We start from the raw sequence: 6096 nt of genomic DNA on the forward strand, positions 1-6096 counted from the left end.
ACCCATAGTAAAATAAATAAATAAACAGATATATAAATAAATAAAACTGCATATTTTTGTGAATTAGCAATAAAAAAGTTTTAGAATTACAGTAAACAACTTTTTATGTAATTTTACACATGACTTTCTAACAATTTGTGCCCAAAGAGTCAGACTACTTCAGCAGCATTTCTTTATTATGTAGAAAATCTGAGACGTACTGTTGAAATTGCACTTCTGATTACTTATATTGAGATATCTCAGGGATTAAATGTGCAGTTGAGCTAATTCGCAATGACAGAAATTGGAGTCTCACTGGTCCGGCCCACTTAAGATCAAAGCGGGCTGCATGTGGCCCTCGATGCAAAATTCGTTTGACATCCCAGCACTACAAAGGTGTAAGACCAAAAACGGCAACAATGAGTTTTGAATGTCAGACAGCTGGAAAAATGTTCAAATCCCCGCTGCAGAGAGAGAATTCTAAAAACTCCAGCAAACACAAGAGAATTTTACTCCTGACGAATTAAAATTGTAAATCAGAGAATAAACAAGAGGCTTGAATAATTCGGTTACCGACGTGAGTACTGTGCCATCTCCCTCTGCTGTCACTCCTGAGGTGTTTACTTGGTGGAGCAACAGCTTTTCAGGTGAGGTTTAGTAGCATTTAATCTGATTAATGATTAGATAAATTCACAGCTATTTCACAGGTATCTGTGTCAGTGTGCCATTGTCTTTGCCTCTAGTCTTAATATGCTCCCCTCACCCCAACCAAAAAAACACCACAAAAAACTTTTTAAAAAAATCAAGAAATAAAAACAGCACCTACACAACATTAGATAAAATGTTACTTGAAGCTAATCCTAGTGCTCTGCACGCCCAGTAAACCTATATTAAGTGCTGGGTCAGATAGCGAGCTTGTTGTGAAGTAAAGACTTGTGTGTTTCACAGTTATTTATTTATTTTTCCCAAGTACTGAAGTTTGCCAATTCAGTTGGAGCAGCAACAGAGAACTGAGAGAGTACCAGATAATACATAATAGAAAGCAAAGGTTAAAATGCAAGAAGTCATTGCAGTAATGGAGACTTGTTTACCTCCCATGCTTCCCGGGATTTGTGTATAATGTGCGGGGGGAAATACGGAGGCTATTAAAGTTCTCAGCTCCAACAAATTTTATACAGCAGAAATGAAGCAAAACAGATTTTACATCCAGCTCCTTCTTGGTGTTCTTGGGGATTTTGTGGGGGGGGGGGAACGGTTTTCTTTTACATTTTTTAAACTCTTACATCAACCATTATAAGACTGTTTTTCTGCTTGTAATCATTTTTATCACTAGGAAGTATTTTACTACAGAGATGCAACCTCGTTAGATTACAGTGGTCAGGTGGAAAAGATCTCCATGTCTCAGCAGTGCAAACAGTGAGCAGGATCATCGCAGCAGTGTGTTTTGGTAAGACTTTGTTTACTCCGTGTGACTCATTGACAGACAGGATGTGGTTCGCCAATAAGAACACGGGCTTTTTTTTGACAAATTCAGGAACAATATTGCCTCCACGCAAACAGAAACACACATAAATGCGCACACGTACCCACAAGATCATGCTTGACGCCCACACATCTCTGTAAACAACCCAACACTCCCACACTTTTACAAGCCACAAACACTGGCAGGCTTGTTGCTTGTTAGCGTGACGGAGCGCACCTTCATTTCATATCATATCAACACTTCATCTCAGCGCTGATTAGACGTGATGTTTCTGACAGACAAAAAGCCACCGAGTAGCGGTAATGCTAGACGTGTGCGCAAGCGTTTAAGAAAAACAAACACCAGTCTGGCGGTGTTGTAGCCGCATATCATGTGGTTGTATGAGAATTTAAACAACAGAAAATTAGGAAGGAGCACAGAGAGATAGAGAAAGTACAGGGGGAGGATGTCAGAAAGCACAACAGCGATCAGATCACACAGTGCTCAAGGGAAGGAAGGGTAAAGTGATCCGTCTCTGTCTCTCTGACCTTGTTCACGCTCGCCAAAAACCTAACTTACAACCCCAAACTAAATATGATACCTCCTCCTCTGCTTCCTCCCCCATCTTCCTCTGGTAATAAATCGTGCTGTAATTACCAGACAGGATCAATAACAGTCACATCACTCCTGTCCTCTGCTCGCCTTTCACATCTTCAGCTGACACTAACGTGTTCATCCCTTGCTGTGCACCGCTATGACAGACGAGTTGGCCGCTGTTTTCGTCCGCACACGCATAAACACGCGTGCAAGAACACAGTTTAAAGGCAGCACACACAGAGGGATGAATCCATGCAGACGTGGACACTCACAGCCACAAGTATGAGCGCTGGACGCCACGGGGGGCAGGCCATAGGTCTCAGTTGCTATTGGAGACGTCTCTTCAGCTGAGCAACCAACAAAGAGTTACCATTCTCTCCCAGAATAGCTCTCTCAGCCCCCTGTCTAATGAAATGAAGGACAAGGATGAGAATCACATGGTCAGTCACGCAATGTGAACTTGCCGAGTTTGTCAGGGAGCGTGAGTGTGTGAGCACGTGCATAGGTGTGGCTTTCATGCATAATCATGCAAGCGTAATGATGCTTAATAGGAAATTAAAAATATCCCGGAGAGCAAGAGCAATTTTCGCACCTCAAAATTGCTGACTTTAATATTCGCTCACGCCCACACTTTCATGTGCACTTTGGGTGTGTGCATGTTTGACGTGTGTGAGTGTGCGAGGCAGAGGATGTGTGTCCCTAAGCATATTATATCAGCACAAAGGAGAAGAAAGATGGTTTGCCCTGCAGACTCCAGTTGAGGACATGTAACATGAGAATGTGAGAAGGTGGTCTGGAGAAGTTCAGCGTTTTGGTTGACTACTTTAGCAAATGTTAATCCAAACGCTCTTCCATGTGTTACGTGCAACAAAGCAATTCATTTTTCTCCTCACGGATACACTTTAAAGAGCAAAGTCATCTTGACTGCACTGGTCTTAACAATCATGTTTGCCTTCTCTGATGCTGCAGTTCTTCACAAGGTTTAAATCCTTACATTTCTCGTGAGGAAAAACATTAAAATGAGTGAAAATATTAGTAACTATAATCTGCACATATGCATCCAAGTATCAACAATGCAATAACCAAACTAGAAGCACTCAGAGAGGACAAACCTCTGCTAACTCCCTGGGCAGTATTTACTGTGGAATAAAACTGTATACATCCATTTAGTTTTCTTTGTTCTTTTTTAAAGTACTTTAAGTTTGTAGTGCTGAAAAATCAGAAAAAGGTGACACGTGTCTACTTTGATTACACAAACATTATGCAGGTGAAGGTAATGCACAGTAGGCACTGTTTCGTAAATGACCGGACATGAATAATTTGAATTTATTATATAATATTATACTGATATATATTTCTAATTAACTTGGAAGCTCATTCTCTTTCTCCTGACATTACTTTATTTAAAGATATAACACATTTTGGGGTCAACTTGAAAGAAAGGCAGATGTGAAATGTAAAAGTGAGGTCAGAGGTCAAATGTGACATCATATTTCGATATAATACTGGCATATTTACAATCTCCATATGCCAGTATTTCCTAAATATTACCAATACAAAAAAAGGCAGTGGAATTTTAAAAATAGTTTTGAAGATCAAAAAAATCATGAAAATTTGATTTAAAAAATTGTAATGAATTTACGTGACATTAAAGAAGAAGTCTGAGATTTAAATCCACATATATCGTTGCCTATATGCATATATGTTGTCAATACAAATAATGGCAGTAAGAAGTACTATTGTATTTTCTATATATATTTTTTCATTGTTCTCTGTAAATGAACTTTAAGAAGTTTGTAGTGCAGTAAACATAACTGCAAAGAAGTGCAGCATTTTGTTATTTGCCCTGTTGAAATCCATTTGACATATTTTTTGAGTAGTATGATTTTTTTTATTGTTATTTTTCATGTGGATTTAAAACAAGTACAGCATTCATTTTAGTGTTTAGTATCAATCAACCAATCAATCAAGTTTAGTACATTTGTTTTAATGGTTCGTAGTAATGACAAGTTTTTGATAACAAATTTATTTATTTATTATCCTAAAAATACAAATATTCAGTTGTTATTAATTTAGAAGGTTATAACCTGTTGCTGTAATATATAAAACAAAGTCATAATCTCTTACTCAATCTCTCCCCATAAATCTATATTTCCTGTATGCCTATATGTTGTCAGTACAAACAATGGCAGTAAGAAACACTGTATTAAATAGCGAGGGTTTTTTTTTCACTTTGACCTTCTGATCAATCTGTTGACCTTGAGGGAGAGGTCAGAGATCAGATGTGACATAAAATTTTAAATCTTTATAGGGTGCATTTTGTTAATGTTAATGAAACAGCACACTAGCAAGAATCATAGTTTCTAAATTAAAGTCTTTTTGTCAATTTTCAACCAATCAATCGTTGAGTACACCTTGAAGACCTTCGTGGATGTAAGCCAAATTTCAGTGGATTGTTAACATGGCCCCACTCAGCACGCCTACAAAGTTTTTTTAGAATTCATTCAAAACATTTCGAGTTTTCATGTTTCCACACAGAACGACACGAACACTACCAAAAACATAACCTGCTTGGCAGAGATAAAAGCTTGTAACAGGTTTGCCTGGTGAACGAAATCTATAAAACACATCAAAGTTATGTTCATTTATTGATAAAAATTTAACTGAAAATACCCAAAACATAAGGTGTGTGTCTGAGAGCTGCAACTGGAAGATTTACATTCCAGAGACAATTACAAGCAAATCACGTGGTTTTTGGCGATATTTGATGTTTGTTCTGGCTCATCCTCTCTGCACTTTGATGAATGTTTTTTCCACCCTTTCTGTTTGTTTCAAAGGCGCACACGCCTGTCTGAAATTAATGTAGTCATTTTTTAAAATCCCGTAGATCTCTTCTAAAAACCAAAAGCCATAAAGCTTTTAAAATCATACACTGTGAAGATATTTATTTGTGCTGCAGCATCAAAAACTGTTTTAAAGTTCAGACATTAATGGAAATTCTCTGGTCTGTTACTGAGTTGATCAGATAGTCGACAGGTTGCTCCTCTCTTGGCTGACAGCGCCAATAAAAGTCCACTTAAAATCGAACCCGCATACTGAAAGAGACACATTTCGCACCACATTTGTAGTTTCACGCATCAAAGTCGAGCATAAGCCCAGTAGGTTCACACTTCACTAGCTGAGATATTTTCCAAGTCTTGCAAGAGCTGATTCAAATAAAACACAGGCTTCCTCACAACTCCCTCCTATAACAACTTGGTATGCATTGCTGGAGATCGCGCACTACGCGCAAAGGTGGCAACGTTCAGTGTAAGTAACAGGTTTCCGTTTTAAACAGGTTTTTTTTTTCTGTTTTCGAGACAGTAGGACTTCTCCACATCCTCCACCCTCCTCCACAGACAAGATTTCACATCATTTTGCTTCCGATTAAAGGCGCACTCCACCACACGCCGAAATCACTTCACAGCAAACACATGCGGCCGACTCTCTCTGCCACTATAACAGCCTGATAAAGAATATATGCAGGCCTTATTTATATATTAATTGATTGATTGATTTAACATTACTCATGCGCTGCTTTCATGTTTCACTCTGAGTGGAATTTCGCAGAAATTCTGAAAAAGTGCGTGGAAGGAATCGAGCTCAACAGCCTCTTTCTTTGATCTAATCAACAACCTCCGGTAGCTGTGAATGAAACGAAAATGAATGATTAATTATGAAACCAATCAGCTAGGAAGCCAGAGAGAAATTCTCACCAAACGGCGAGCTTTTCTTTTCCGCTGTAACGTCCGGTATTTGAAAAGAAAAACTTTGTTTGAGTTGCATGTGCTTGTTCATGAAGGCGTGGGACATAAGGATTCTTTAAGTGAAATAAAACGAGAAAAATAGCTGTGAGAAAGATGAATCTTCTGCTTTGCTGAAAATGAAGGTGTACATCTGGACACACACACACAGACACACACGTGCGCACGCACCCACACACACCCTCGCCTCATGCACGCACCTAGGATGAGACCCTGCAGAGAGTGTATGATTAACTGTTCTGTCAGAACTGAGAA

Source organism: Aulonocara sp. 'chitande type north' Nkhata Bay, linkage group LG6 (assembly GCF_057382095.1).
Source record: "Aulonocara sp. 'chitande type north' Nkhata Bay isolate Kocher_YH1m ecotype deep benthic linkage group LG6, A_spYH_male_GT1.1, whole genome shotgun sequence".
Taxonomy (NCBI): Eukaryota; Metazoa; Chordata; class Actinopteri; order Cichliformes; family Cichlidae; genus Aulonocara; species Aulonocara sp. 'chitande type north' Nkhata Bay.